This window comes from Microtus pennsylvanicus, chromosome 12 (genome assembly GCF_037038515.1).
Source record: "Microtus pennsylvanicus isolate mMicPen1 chromosome 12, mMicPen1.hap1, whole genome shotgun sequence".
Classification (NCBI taxonomy): Eukaryota; Metazoa; Chordata; class Mammalia; order Rodentia; family Cricetidae; genus Microtus; species Microtus pennsylvanicus.
The window spans coordinates 69,716,239-69,731,131 of record NC_134590.1 but is presented as its reverse complement, the minus strand read 5'-3'; the positions used below and the strand labels follow the sequence as shown (position 1 = coordinate 69,731,131).

At 47.1% G+C, this 14,893-nt stretch overlaps 1 protein-coding gene across 7 annotated transcripts in view; it reads left to right on the top strand.

Annotated features, from left to right (window-relative positions):
- Positions 1 to 14,893, top strand: part of Tns3 (tensin 3) — a 232,056-nt gene that overhangs the window by 61,485 nt on the left and 155,678 nt on the right. For 2 of the 7 annotated variants that reach the window (XM_075944313.1, XM_075944312.1), the window contains exon 1: positions 8,463 to 8,629. The exons of the other annotated variants lie outside the window; for them this stretch is intronic. The gene's annotated coding sequence lies outside the window, so the exon portion shown is untranslated. Of the gene's footprint in view, positions 1 to 8,462; positions 8,630 to 14,893 lie in introns of those variants that run through there. 7 annotated transcript variants of the gene reach the window in all.

The window sequence follows — 14,893 nt, the reverse complement described above, 5'->3', positions numbered from 1 at the left end:
GTCAATGTCACTTAGTAAAAAAACAAAACAAAACAAAGACAAACAAAGAAAAAAATCAAGCAAAAGCATTTTTCATTAAAACAACAAAACTGAAAGCCCCAAACTGTTAGGAGCTGAGCTCTTGTGCTGTGTGTGTGTTTGCCTGTTTCCTGATATACATTCTGAGGTTGTGTCTATCTGAAGCTGGGTTGGGCAGTAATAACAGAGTTATAGCAGTGTTGTAGGAGTGACGTGAGACACGTAATGTCTTTTATGAAACTGGCTTGTGGTGTATACTCAGGAAGAATGTAAGTCAGTCAGTGCTCCCCAGAAGTAAGAGGGAAGAGCTGAAGCTTCAGGCATGGCAGTTTCATTGCCACATGGCACTGAGGGCTTCTGTTCCTGGCTGGTGGTTCTGTTCTTGAAGATGGCAGCTTCAGAACCAAAGTGATGGCACTTCCCTGAGACATGGTCGCCCCATGCTGCCAACTCACCATTTACCCAGCATCCTTCCACTTGACTCCCCACCATTTGTCCCAGCCATAGAAGAAGTTGAATTTTAAGCTGGGCAATTCAATAAACAAACACTTCTGAGTTTTGCTCTAGCCAGATGCTGAGCAGGGCCCAGGTACAGACAGCATTGACTTCAGGACAATTCCAGCCGCCACCGTGAGGACCACTTGGGAGCCGTGGTCTGCCAAGAGACGCTTCTCTGCATTGCTGCAGTGTGTGTGCTTGGTGTTTTAGAGAGAGGGAAGCTGGTGTGTGTGGGGTGGGGGGATGTCCTGAGCAGGGGATGCAGGGTTTTGTCCTTGCTCAGCAGATGGTCTGCCACCGAGATGCCAGTTTGACAGCCTCCTTCTACAATTGTTTTTAGAAGCCATTGAAGTTAATTGGTGTTTATGCATTCATAGTGAAATTGAAGGGAACATAGACAGAATTCTCTGTGGTTCTGCACAACTTCTCCCACCTTAATCATCTCTTTTTGTAGCCGGATGGTGTCCACCTGAGGCATCAATACCATCCAGAGTCTATTCTTCAATAGGACTCTTTCTTGGTGTTCTGTTTTCCTTTGCTTTTTTCATCACGGTGACAAAGATACCTGATGTTAGACAATCTAAACGAGAAAGGATTTATTTTGGTTCCTGATTTTAGAGGTTCAGCCCACTGTTCTTGGCTCCCTCCGTTGACTGTGGGCCAGGTCGTGATGGTGGGGGAATGTGAAGGAGACACTGTCTACCTTCTGGTGGAGAGGAAGTGGAGTACGAGAGACTGGCATATGTTTCAGAGGTCCCCAGTGCCCTGCTTTCTTCAGCGTGGCTTCATCCTCTGAAGCTTCCTCTATCTCTCCCAACTCAACCATCAGCTCAGGAGCCGAACACAGCATGTGGGCCTGTTGGAGATATTTCGTATTTAAACCATGAGTCATATTCTATGAGTTTGGACAAATGTAAAGTACAGAATGTGTATAATATAGAGTATTTACCCTGCCTTAAAAATCTCACTGGCTCCCTTCCTCTCCTGACTTCTGGTGACCCCCAGTCTTTTTGTTGTCTCCATAATATTGCCTTTTTTGGGGTTTTACATCGTTAGAGTTCTAGAGCAGGCAAACTGTTCAGATCGGTTTAACTTCTCCATCCATTTTATACCTTCTCTTGATGTTTTCACGGCTTTACAGTCTAGTTTCTTTTAGCAGCATTGGCTCCTCTAGTCTGGATGATAACGGTTCATTTGTCCATCTGTATCTTGCTTGCTCCAAGTCATCACTGGTGTGAGAATAGCCTTAAGGATCTTTAAACTTTGCCCTTGGAAGGACACTTTCGTCTCTCCCAGGTGGGCCTTTTTCAGGGAGGCTCTCCTCCCTGACTTCCTTTCACCCATTTTGTTGAGGAAACTCATTGAAATGTTGATAGCTGGGGGCTTTGTTCCTGAGAGGGAGGGCTCTTCTGAGAAGTGGGGATGGTCTACCCCTAGGGAAGCTCACCTCGAAGTCAGCACTTGCCCTGTGTGTAAAGATTCAAGTTTTTAAACACAATTTAACCTGAGCCCCAGGCAAGGCCTTTGATTGTGAACTTCTGGAACTTCACTGGAAGGGGACAGAGAGAAGAAACCAAGGTCGTTTTGCTGTTGTTTGTTTTGTCTTATGGTTTCTTTTGCGACAGGGTCTGGTCTTACTTTTTAACTAAGGTTGGAATGAAACTTACCGTGTAGCCCAGACTGGCCTCAAATTCATGCCAGTTCCCCTATCCTAAGTGCTAGGATTATAGGTGTGAGTCCCCACACTGGCTAACCAAGGGCTTTGAAGCTGGCTATGATGGGTGGCCAGACCGGTAAGAAGGACTATATTGTCTTGTGTAGTTAGCAGTGTAAATGTCACTTTGTGGTGACATGTTTGCTCTTCAACAAGGTTCTGTGTTTAAGCAGTGTTTGTAGAGGATTACTTTCCTTGCCCCAACAATGGGCCGAAAAGGAATTATGGCAGGCGTGTACCACATAATGATGCTTTGGTCAACAGTGGGCTGTGTGTCTGATGGTGGTCCGCGAGCTTGCGTCATCTGGTGATGCTGTAGCGATCCTGGTCGTGCAAACACCGTGTGGTGTTTGCACAGCAGCAGTCTTGCGTCACCCCTTTTTTCAGAGCACATCCCTGTTGTGAAGTGACGCAGGGCTATGTACTCTTTTGAGATACTACATTTGCCTTAAACTAACACCGGGATTTCAAAAACTACTGTTTTGATTCTTCAGAAGTTGTCAGTCTGCATTGCGTTGTAACAGATAAAATAGATCTAGATAGATCTCTGGAGTGAATCTGTACCAATTTGCTCTTTAATAGGGCTGTTTGGCTGTAATCTGTTATTGGCTGTGGTTGCCCGTATGCAGGAAGCTGGACGTCTGGTATAGAGATGGCGTCAGCCCTTTGTGTCCTTCACTGGGTTTGGGTCAGGCTGTGAATCTTGAGGACTCTTAGAGTCTTTCGCACTGAGGAACTACCTTCCTACAGCCCCTGATGGGATCTGGAGAGAATGGGCTGATGTCAGCGAGGGCACACCATAGCTGCAGGTAGGTTTGTTTTGAGTTAGAACTGGTGAAGTTCCCTGCGAAACTGTGCTCCATCCTTGTTTCTCTCAATGGCATCTGAGGAAGAAGGCTCCCTGCTGACCCTTACAGCTTGACCATTTCAAGCAAGTATAATTGTTGGTTGAGATCCATTCTGGTTGTAGACCATTGATGGGGTGTCTGTGTGACAGTAACTGTGGAAGGGTTCAAGGCAGTAGATGTCACCTGACCTCCTGTAGACAGGTTGTTACCAGTAAGGAAGAACACTGGCAATTATCAAAACAGATGCCATCTTGTGTGTGTATGTGTGTGCGTGTGTATGTGCATGTGTGTGCACATGCATGTGTGTGTGACGAGAATAACAAGCACATGACCACTTGCCCTGGGACTCCACAGAACATTGTAGGACATTGGGTCTTGGATGTCTTGGTTCTAGAGTAGGGGGACAGAACTCAAGACAGCTGTGAGCAGCTGTCCCTCAAATGTAGATACTTGGTGAATATGTTTTGCCCTCTGGTTATATCTTTCGCTACCCGAATTTTGTGATAGGTTGTTCCATTCATTAGTTCTGGTCTGACTTTTTGTTGCTGTTGAGAACAAAACTGTAAAGTGGAAATTCCCATGTATTGCTATATGAAGCAATCTCGAGAACTTTGAGGACCTTTATAAAAACCCTGGGTCTGAATTCTAATTCTACCTGTGTTAGTCTGGTCTTCTTCTATGAAATTAAGGCAAGAACACCTTCCCAAGAGGCTTAGGAAGAGGACTTCAGCCCCCTAGCTGGCCCAGGCCTGTGGCTTCTTGGGGAGCTCTCTCTTGTTCCTCTGAAACAACGTTTTTCAACCTGTGGGTTACAGCTATCAGAAAACACCTATTTCCGGTGGTCTTAGGAACTGATACATGGCTCAGTGGCAAGATTGCAGTTATAAAGTAGCAACAAAAGTAGTTTTATGGTTGTGGTCACTACAACATGAGGAACTGTATCAAAGGGCTGCAACATTAGGAAGGTTGAGAACCTTGCTCTGGAGGTACCATGGACCCTTGCAGTGCAGCAGCTGAAGGACTTTCCTGAGGCATGGTTAGCCGACACTTCCAGCCATGTGTTGGGGATGAGTAGCACCCTAAAAGTGTGCATTTAGGTAGGAAAGGGCTGTGTGCTTTCTCAGTTCTTGAGAATGCTGCTTGCTTATCTCTTTTAGGTCTCAGTCAGAGGTTTTTTCTGAAGACTGTCAAAGACCCTGATCTGGCTTGTGGCATCTCAGGGCCTCTGTCAGACTGGCTATGGGACTGCCCACCTGGCCTACTGCCATTTTCCCTCAGCCTCAGGATCCTGCTTTGTTGTCTGCATGGTCAGTTCTGGTTTGTTTACAGGGAGGCTTTTGTGCTCCTGGGCCATTGGTTATGCAGCCAGAGTGACTGCCTGGATTAGAGTCCTCACCTGGGTGCATGCTAGGGCTTGCTGCAAGTTCCTGAAGAGCAGGCCTCTGTCCCCTTCTTTAAGAAGTATGTATATGTGTATATTCACGTCCTTGTCCATGGGCATTAAGTTTCAAACCGGGGACAAATGACTGAGGTGCCTATTTGATATAGCAAAGCAGACCTGACCACCAGGTTTTCCCTACATCCCTCAGTCCCTCCCTACCTGTTACAGGGTATGGCTTGAACACCCCACTCTCTATCCTGAACTTTCCAGCCCAGGGACTGGGCTGTCCTTCCCCACATTTTGGTTACCTGCCCGTTTTTGTACCTTTGGCCTCCTGACTGCTGCACCTGGTTCCCTCTCTTCCCTCTCACACGCCTCAGGGTCATTAGGCTACTCTGGACTTTCCCAGACGTGTCTGCCTCAGGCTATGCATTCCCTTTTATTTACAAATAAACTTTCTCCTCCTCCACCACACCTAGGAGCAGTCACATCCTCTCCTCTCCTTTCCTTTCCTTTCCTTTTCTTTCCTTTCCTTTCCTTTCCTTTCCTTTCCTTTCCTTTCCTTTCCTTTCCTTTCCTTTCCTTTCCTTTATTCAGTGCCAGTGTGTGTGTGCATGCATGTGTATCCTTTCCTGCTATGCATATGAATGTCTCTACTCTTCCCGGGGACCAGTCTGCATCCTAGTTTTCCAGGCCAGCCGGCTTATGGGTGATACTGCTGTATGGTCCCCAGTGTCTCTCACTTTTCTCTGGAGACCTGACTGGGCTTGCATGGTGCAGATTTACATCTTCTGGGTGCAGAGCCTGAAGGATGATACTGGCTGGCTTCTGTGCCTTTTTCATATTCCTGTACTCATTACTGAATGAAAAAAAGAAAGAAGGAGAAAGGAAACGAAAGGAGAGGTCTGCTCCTAGGTACAGTGGAGGAGAAAGTTTACTGTAGATATATGGGAGGGTGTAGCCAGAGGCAGACACGTCTGGGAGAGCCCGGAGTGGATGTGTCTAGACTGAGCAGGGCCATGTGGGGAAAGGACAAGGGAGAGAGTGGAATGAGAGGCAGCAGCCAACAGGGCAAAGGTACCAAAGGGGTGAATAACCAAAATGTCTGGATTCTATAGGGAAGAGCCTCTGGGGGAAGGGCAGCCCAGCCCCTGGGCAGGAGAAGTTTAGGGTAGGGGGCAGAGTATTGCCAGCCTTGCCCTGTAACAGGTAGGAACTAAGGGATCTGCTTTGGTATGTTAAACAGGCACCTCAGCATTTGTCCCAGGCTTTGAGACCTAACAATTATCAGCTTGGGAAATTCTTGCTGTTATGCTTAGCTCTCGGCCTCCCAGCCCTCTTGCTTTTCTGGTCTCAGGAAGACTGTCTTCTTGCTGACACCGGCTTTCCTCTGTGGGAGTCCTATGTCTCCTTGGTTCGGGCTAGCCTTCTCCTTGCTTATTATGGCTGTCTCCCTTCTAAGCCCATGGCATCTCCTAGTCCACTGACACATCTTGTTCCTTTTCTCCCCAGACTCCACTCATCCTCTTTACAGGCGAGAAGCCCTGCTGGTGGAGACTTCTCCCCTCGCTTTTCCTTCTCTTCTCGTTGGGGAGATTTTCCCTTCAGGCACAGGATGGCGAGCAGCATCCAGCTAGGAAGCCATCAGAATGTTCTTCTTACACATTAAAGATACTGTGGGAGCCATCACTGTGCTCCCCAAGGAAACACATCTCAGAGAAGTTCTGACCGTCTTAAGAACAGCCCCCTGGTCCAGTTGCTGGGGGAGAGGGCTTTGCTCCATCTCTGAGTAGAGGCTCTTCCCAGCATTGTCCTTCAGAGCGTAAGTTTAGCCTGGGAAAGACGTTCTGACCTCCTCCTCTAGCAGGACTTTTCTGTCCTGTTTGGGCAGGACACCTTCATGGTGGCTTTACAGGCTTATCCTTGGGTGGGGGAGGCTCCATTCCCGTAAGACTTCCAAATATTTCACTTTGCCTCCGGGTAGCCCCCTTTCCCAGCGCTGCTCTGTGCTGTGGACCCTGTGTGCCTGTGGACAGCCAGCTTATTGGGTCATGACTGTGGTGTCTCTAGGGTGACCTTCCCTGAGATTGGCTGATTCTGTTTAGGGTCCAGCTGCTGCTATATTCTGTTCCAGCCACTTTTTAGGGTGAGGTTTACTAGAAGAACCCCCCCCACCTCCTTTTTAAGCAGCAGCGTCCAAATGAGTACACATTTTAGTCCTCAGAATTTTAACTTGCAAAATCAAGTTTTTTTTGCCACTTCTGTAAAGCTATTAATTTTAGGCCAGGATTCAGGAAGTGGCCACCCCCATGTTCCCTTGAGCACAGAAATAGCCCCAGAGCTTCTTTCGGCCTCCCTCCCAGGGACAGATGACAGAGCTCATTTTTGTATATTTCCAGACTTTTGACTCACCTGAAAATTCCCCTAGACTTTCTGAATGAAGCAGTGCACGGGTCAAGCATGCTGGGATATGGGGAGGAGGATAGGAGGCTCCCCCCCCCCCCCTTTAGCTCTCCCGTTACTGTAAACAACCCCCTGCTTGCAGGATCTTAGGAATGATAAATACTTGCCAGGCTGTCTGGAAGGCTTGGGAGAGCCCAGTGAGTGGACTGTAGACTGTTGGGTAAAATCTGAAATTCCAGTCTTATTGTAAATTTCCTTCATTTGCATTTAAAAAGCTCTGGAGGTAGTTCACCCTTTGGCTGGCCTGACCTTTGAAGGTGTTTCAGTGAATGGGGTCAGGACCAGGGAGGTGAAGGGCACCTTGTTTACTGTTGATTTTGCGGTGCTGAGCTCAAAGGCAGAGCTTCCACTACTAGGCCAGCACTGGGCTTCGTTTCCAGTTTCTTTGTGGACACCTTTAAAGGGGGACATCTTAGGCCTGGAGTACTGATCAGGTGGCGCAGAGGTGGGTCTTGTGGGTCATTCTTTATGGTGTAATATGCCCGGGAACAGAGTGACAGACAGCATCAGCAAGGTTGTGTGTGTGTGTGTGTGTGTGTGGTTAGATGGTAGGGTAATGTCACATGGTATGAATTTGTTGGTGTTTGCAGAATATGTAGATGTGAAACGAAAAGTTAGCTAGTTGGATATAAAAGTTATAGTTAATTTTACTTTAATTTTTAAAAAGACGTATTTTTTGTTATATGTATTTTATGTAAATATAAGTGCAGGTGCCAACAGAAACCAGGATACCAGGAGAAGGGTGTAGGATCCCATGGAACTGGAGAGGTAGTAACCGGAACACGGGTGCTGAAACGGATCCTTCTTAAGAGCACTCTGTACTCTTGACGATTGAGCTGTTATTAGCTATTTATTGTTGTTTAAGTATCGATTTTACATTACATTATTCTTCGACATTTTCTACAAAAATGTCTTAGAGTTTCCTTTAGCATCCTGCTTTAAGTTGAATTCCTGAAGGCACTACAATTTCTTTCAACTGTTGGGTACGCTGTCCTGAAATATGGTATTTGGTTAATCATTGTGGCTGATGAGTGTGTGAATGAATGAATTAATAAATGACAGAAGGCTGAGACCACAGACTCAAGCAGAGTTGGAGATGTGATAGGTTGATGGATCTCTCTGTCTCTAAGATGCTGCCTGCAAGGGGACATCCCCATGGTCTTTCTCAGTGTTTTACTAGAGACTGGATGGCCCAGTGTGCCCTTTTGTAGCCTGTCTCTTCACCTGGTAGCTTTGGCTACCTTTCAGAATTGCAGCTGGTTGCATCCATGGGTGGGCTTGGGGTAGAAGCCGTGTTGCAGTCCTTAAGACTGAGCTCTGCCATATTTATTGGTACACACCAGCACTTAGGAGGTCGAGGCAGGACAATTGCTGTGAATTTGAGCCTAGCTTTGGCTTCAGAGTGAGTTTAACCCTTCCACTTCCCCAAGAGAAGAAGGAAGACCAGGAGGAGGAAGAAGAGAAGGAGGAAGAGAAGTGTTTTTAAATTGCCTTATTTCATTGGTCATGACAGGTCACAGGACAAACCAGGAAGACATCAGATTCAAAAGAAAGGTCTAGATGGGGCCTCTTAAAAAACAAAAGAGCCCAGATTTATTCGTTTTTAGTTTATGTGTGTGTTTGTGTATGTTTGCTAGCATGTGCATATCGGGTTTGTGCAGTGCCTGAGGAAGCCAGAAGAAGATATCCCTGGAATTGGAGTTATAGGTAGGTGCTATGGAACAGAATCCTGGTTTTCTCCAGGAGCAGCCAGTGGTCTTAACTATTGAGCCCGCTGAGCCATTTCTCCATCTATAACTCTTGATGGGGGAATGAGTGACTCTGCAAAGACCCTGTGTAGTGCCATTATCTCTGAAACAAAAACTGACACGAGTGTGGGCGTGATGGAAATAGTACAGGGTTCTTTGTCACATAGCTAGTTAGCAGTCATTTTCTTTTCTTTCTTTTTTTTTTGTTGTTGTTAGACAGGCTCTCACTACATAGCCCTGGTCAAGCTAGCAATTGCTAAGTAGCTCAGGCTAGCCTTGAATTGACAGAGTTCTTCTTGCCTCTGCCTCCCAGTGGCTGGGATTAAAGGCGTGCAGCACCTTGGCAGTCTTTTCCTATTTATCAAAAATGTGAGTTACCAATGCCGGTGTTCCTTATTGTTGGCTGTGATTGCTGGTGATACATTGCAGGGCTGATGACGAAGTCCCTGGGAAACTGTGGCTATGGTCTGAGGCATGGATTTTTCTGTGGAAATGGGTCTGCTTATTTTGAAGCAATTACAACTTGATCCTTGGCATTTTAAGTGAGGAGAATGGCTTTAGAATAGGAATTAATGTTTCCCTGAAGCAGTTGTGTTTTTTAGCTTAGCTTTTCTTCTAGTTCTTTAGAAAGCATTTTACCCATGATCATGTAATCTTTGTTTTTCTGTGTGGGAGATAAGACAAGGGTTAAAACACCAGGCTGGACTCTGGTGTCTCCTGATGATGAAGGTCTAGGATGGGCCCCTTCTCCTGTGTGCCTAAGAGCCCTGTGTGCAGACCTTGTCCTTTCCTTCCTCCCTGACCTTGGACTTTTAGACAGACCATTGTGCCTGTCCCTGGACGTGTGATTCTGTCCTGAAGTCCTTATCAGATCTTGAGACTGGTGGATGCTGGATGTCCTAGGAGGGGACCCCTTTTGTGTCCTTTCAGAATTTCAGACTCTCATTACAGAAATAGACTTACATTTGATTTCTGATCTGGGGCCCATGTTGGGAGCATAGAGGATGTAGAGCGAGATTCGGCTGTTTTAATTCTATTGCCTTCCCCAGCAAGCCCTGCGTGGTTTGCCTGAAGCCAATGGAGACCTGAGCTCCCCTACCACGACCCCTTCTCCTAAAACTCAGAAGCATGGAGGTGGAAGTCAGAATACTGAAGCCTTAAAAGCTGCAGCCGGCTCAGGCCAGCCGAGCCAAAGCTGAGAATGCTGGGATGGACTTGTTGATAACTGTACGAGAGGCATAATTTTTACCTGTTACCTTTAAGGGAAACAGAAAGCCCCAGTTCCAGTAATTTCCCCTCCTTTTCTCCCATCCTTATGCCTTGATTGGGGCCTTAATTACGTCTGCCCCGCTGGCTTGATTCTCATGGGGATTAGAGCAGACTAAATTGGGCTTTGCCATTTAGTGGATAACAGGGCTTCCTAAGGAATGTGAACCTAATTAGGGATCCCAGGGTCATGCCTAGCAAAGAGATCCCAGGAGCAAAGGTAGAGAGGGCTCTCTCTCTCTCTCATCCTTGGGAAAGTTAATAAAGTCTCCGCTGCAGCCTGCATTTCATGCCCTTGTCCCTGTGGATGCCTTGTTCTTGCAGACTTAGGGGGGGAGCTTGACCTTGGCATTCACTGGCCCTGGCCTCAGGCGCTGGAACTGCTCCAGAAGTCACCACCATGAATGAGGAGACTTGTTGCTGCTTGGGGGTCTAGGCCCGACTGATGTTCTGAGAATGCTCTGGTTCTCCCAGACCTTTAATAACTAACTATTTGGCTCAACAATGCTCCCTTAAGGTATCGGCCCGACTCTCTGAATTGTGTTTGTAGGAATGGTCGTTTACGAGGTGAAGTTTATAAACTAAGTCACCAGAGTGGGTTCTAATCCCATGTGACCTTCATCCTTCCAAGAAGAGTTTAAGATACAGGTAGGGAGGCGGAAGACCACGTATGGGGGGGGCAACTTCACAGGCCAGGGAGCAGCAGGAAACAGCCTTGAGTCACCTCAGCCAGTCTGTCAGTTGGCCTCCAAGGCTGAAGACATAAAAACCTCTATTGTTTAAGCCTTCTGCCTATGGGGCTTCACGGTGGCCCCAGCAGTCTAGTACGGACTGTATTAAAGTAGTGTGTCCCTTTGCTAAGTGACAGGATGGGGACGAGGAACTCCCCTCTTGATTCACCTCCTCCGCATATAGTGAGTGATAATCCTGGCTATAAAAAAATTTACAACTTACCTTTTCTCAAGCTTAATACAATGGGCCAGTTGATTGGTCAGTGATATTTGACATAGGCTGTAAGGGCTATAAAGTGATAAAAGCGCTTCTTGGAAAACTTCTCTGCCCCAGATGCTACACTCAGCAGAGATGAGCAGTGATCTGACCCCCATTGCATTGTGGGTCTCAGTGACCAGTCACCAGTATCTCTGTGTGTCTCTCCCAAGCCCAGGCAGCCACAATATCTCTTCCACCCTCCTAATTCGGTGTTGTTGCCATGGGTTTTGGGTCCTCTGGAAATGGGGTTACAGACAGTTGTGAGCTGCTGTGTGGATGCTGGGAGTTGAGGTTGGGTCCTCTGGAAGAGCAGTCAGTGCTTTAAACTGCGGAGCCATCTCTCCGGCCCCTCACTCTCTTGATTATGAAGGAAATTGTTGCCCTTCTTTCTGGCTTGGTGTTGAAGCTGAAGTAAATTTTGCCTCCAGTTTTATGTAGCCGTGAGTCATTGTTCGGATCAAAGCGATTTCTTGTTACTGTGAGCACCAAGATGACTCTTTCAGCGCTGAGGTAGCTGGTGACTCACCTTTCTCCTCTGTTCCTTTATCTTGCTCCTGAAAGGCTTTTGGTGGATTTATTAGAAGTTATGTGCTTTTATTTATGGATGTATTTGTTTCGTTCAGGGTGCGGTGCATGCTGGGCTCTGCCACACTGCAGCCCCAGCCCTTGAGTGCCTTTGCTGAATGCCTTAGATGATTGATCGCTGATATGGCTGGCTTGACTCCCCTTTCCACATCCCTGTGTGTTCATGCTTGATGCCAGCTTCAGAGAGCCCTCCCACGGGCAGACTTACATGGAGAGCGAACGAGAAAGGGGGCCAGCAAGCACCCAGGCTTTTACTGTAGTGGTTAACCAGTCGTCTTCCTCCAGAGTTCCGTGACGTTCTAGGAAACTCACTCACGGGACCCAACAGGATTGGGATTTTTGATGATTGACAAAAGGTTGAATGTAAATTTACCTTTATTCTGTTTATGTAGTAGCATGTAGTGGTTACAACCATGCATCTCGTAGAGACACTGGCAGGAAAATAATTACTCTTGACATGGCGTGGCCGAAATGTAATTTAGTCAAACATGACAATCAATGCTGAATTCATGCTTTAATTGTGTGAATCAGAAGGAAGACAGGGTCTGCAGACTGGGTGTTTGAACTGGGCTGTCCTTTCGCTCTCTGGGAACCATAGTCACAGTAGACCTGGTCCTCTCCTCGCCCCAGAGGCTCCTGCTGGCCATGGTGAGGGGACAGAGGCAGCTGGTAGTGGCTGAGTCTTTCTTTTGTAAGGTAGGCTCACTTGTTGGTCAAAGCTCTGCCTTTTGTTCTAGCTTCAGGACATACTAATACACATGGATACATACATGAGCATGCTCACAGACAGACATTCTGACACAGGGAAGACACACAAACACATGTTCCCAGAAGACATGCATGTACATACATGTGTACACACATCCACATCCACATATGCACACGTAGCTACTCTCTCTCACACACATTAGACCTCACTCACAGAACTCTCAAGATTTCTAGTCAATCAGACGGTTAGACCAACACACACATTTCTCAAAAATGCTCAATTTGGCTGGACCATCACACATTCTAGGCAAGCCTCGTATCATAGAACCCACCCACTCACCTTCCGTCCTGTCCCTGAATTTTAAATATGCACACTGCCGTTCACACACTCACTCCTGGGACAGTCCTGAGTGGAAAGTTGTTGGCCCCTCCTGCTTCCGCCTTGATGACCTGGCTGGCTTGGAGACAAGGTTATCAACATCAGCAGGTTCCAGGCACCCACACAGCCAGGTGTGGGTTGGACACAGCCTTGTTTGTTTGTGGTTGTCCTTGGTAACCACAGATTAGGCCACAGACCAAGCCAAGTAAAGGCCATAAAATGGCTCTTATGCAGGTCTCTCATATAAGAGGCCCTGGGTTAGGGTAAGAGAAGGACATGGGTCCCAAGATCTTCTGCTCATAGCTCAGTCTATAGCTCTCTCCTGGGATTTTCTGTAGCTGCCAGACCTGCGCCTTTGCTGCCACCTTTTGTCACCCTGCATGCTCTCATCAGGGGGAGGGGAAGGCAACTGGGACCCGACTGGTGTCTTTCGTCTGTCTGAGGACCAGTTCTCCTTGATTCAGAGTCCCATGCTCAGGACAGAATACGTTCAGAACCAAGAGCTGCAGACAGGCGTGTCTTATAGGACATATTTATGGCGCTGACTTGAGCCTACGCATGCGAGGCCCCCTGAGGGTGTGTCCTGATGTGTGGAGCACAGCCTGCTTTTCTCTTGTCTCCGCCCATCTGCAACTTGTTCACGACTCGTGCATATTTAAAAATTATGCCCTGGGTGGGCGGTGCGTATCATGAAGTCATACACCGAAGGAGCCATCCCAGCTCAGAGATTCCTGGGTAGAAACACCTGTGGGATTGTACTTGAGGGTGGGTTGGCACTGGGCCCTTGTCCAAGTTCACTGCATTTGTGCCTGTTGCTCAGTGTTCAGTGCAGTTCATGGCCTTGGGTAGATAGCCTGAGCACAGCCTGGAGATAGCCCGGGCTCCTGCGTTTTCCTCCATCATTTGGAAAGGGCTTTAGGACCAGAGTGTTTGATCAGAGCTGCAACTGGGGATGAGTCAGAAACAGATACCATGAGGTGCCATTCTGATCTGGACCCCGGGTAGTGATCCTCTTTCTGTCAGCTTATCAACTGCCCACTCTTGCTATGTCACCTGGCTCTTCATGCTCAGGAGATGGAGTTGGGGAGCTGGGCACGTGTTTCTGCAGGTGACAGGGACAAGAAAAGCAATGACAATGAACCCTAGAGCTTTATGAACTCCTGTGAGGAGAAGGAAGTGTGGAGAAGCTGTGTTCTGCTTTTTTAGACAGTTTGGATGGAAGGTGGAACCTATGAGCCTACAAAAGCAGCCAGGGAGTCCAATCACAGAGCTGCTGAGTGTCCACGTGTTTCTTAGTGCCAAGGAGACTGGCATGGACCAGGAACACTGGCATCCTGAGGGAGGCAGCCTCTGTTCATAGTTCTGATCGTGGGCAATTGCCCTCCTTATTCTAAACAAGGAAAAAGAAACTGGAAATACTGCTTACATCCTGGTGTCTCCTGTCCTGATAGCTGCTGATAGCTACATTGGAAAGACACATCTTGATGCATTTCCTTGATTGTAGATGGTCTGTTCAGAACTTGATTGAGTAACTTCTACTCATTTGCAGTCCTAAGGCTCCACCCTGAACACCACTTGTTTATATAGAGATGTGGGATACAGAAAACATATGACCCCTCCCCCCCATTTGTCTGTTTTAGACAATGTCTCATTGTGTGTCGTTGCCCGGTCTGAACTCTCTACACAGATCAGGCTGGCTTCAAACTGACAGAGTCACCTGCTTCTGTTTCCCAAGTTCTGGACTTAAAGATGATGCTCATGGCCAGCCTCTGGCTGTTGTTAAACTTGAGTTTCTGGTGTGGCATAGGAACTCCTTCTATACATCCTTTTGGTCAATTACTTGAAAATATTGATAAAGTTTATATTAAGGGTAGTTTTCAACATATAGAAAATTAAACATTAGCTTGGTGAATTTAAAAGTCTTTGTAATGCAGAATGCTTAATGACTCAATATCGATGCATTGTTAACCAAGGTCCACAACCTACAGCGTAGGTAGGAAGTTTATTGGGTGTTGTTCATTCTGTGAGTTTGGACTGTTGTCAATGACATGTACCCACCATGACAATGTCAGTCTGATAGTTCCGCTGCTCTCAGCGTTTGTCTGGCTTTCCTCTTACTCATCTCTCCCCTTAGCCCCTGATAACTATTCATATTTCACTGTTTCTGTAGTTGTGTGTTTTCTAGAAGGTCATAGTTGGACTCACGTAGTAGGTGGCATCTTCAGGTTGGCTGCTTCATCTTAGTGACAGACATTTAATGTTCCTCTGTGTCCTCTCAGGCCATTTCTGCGTAGC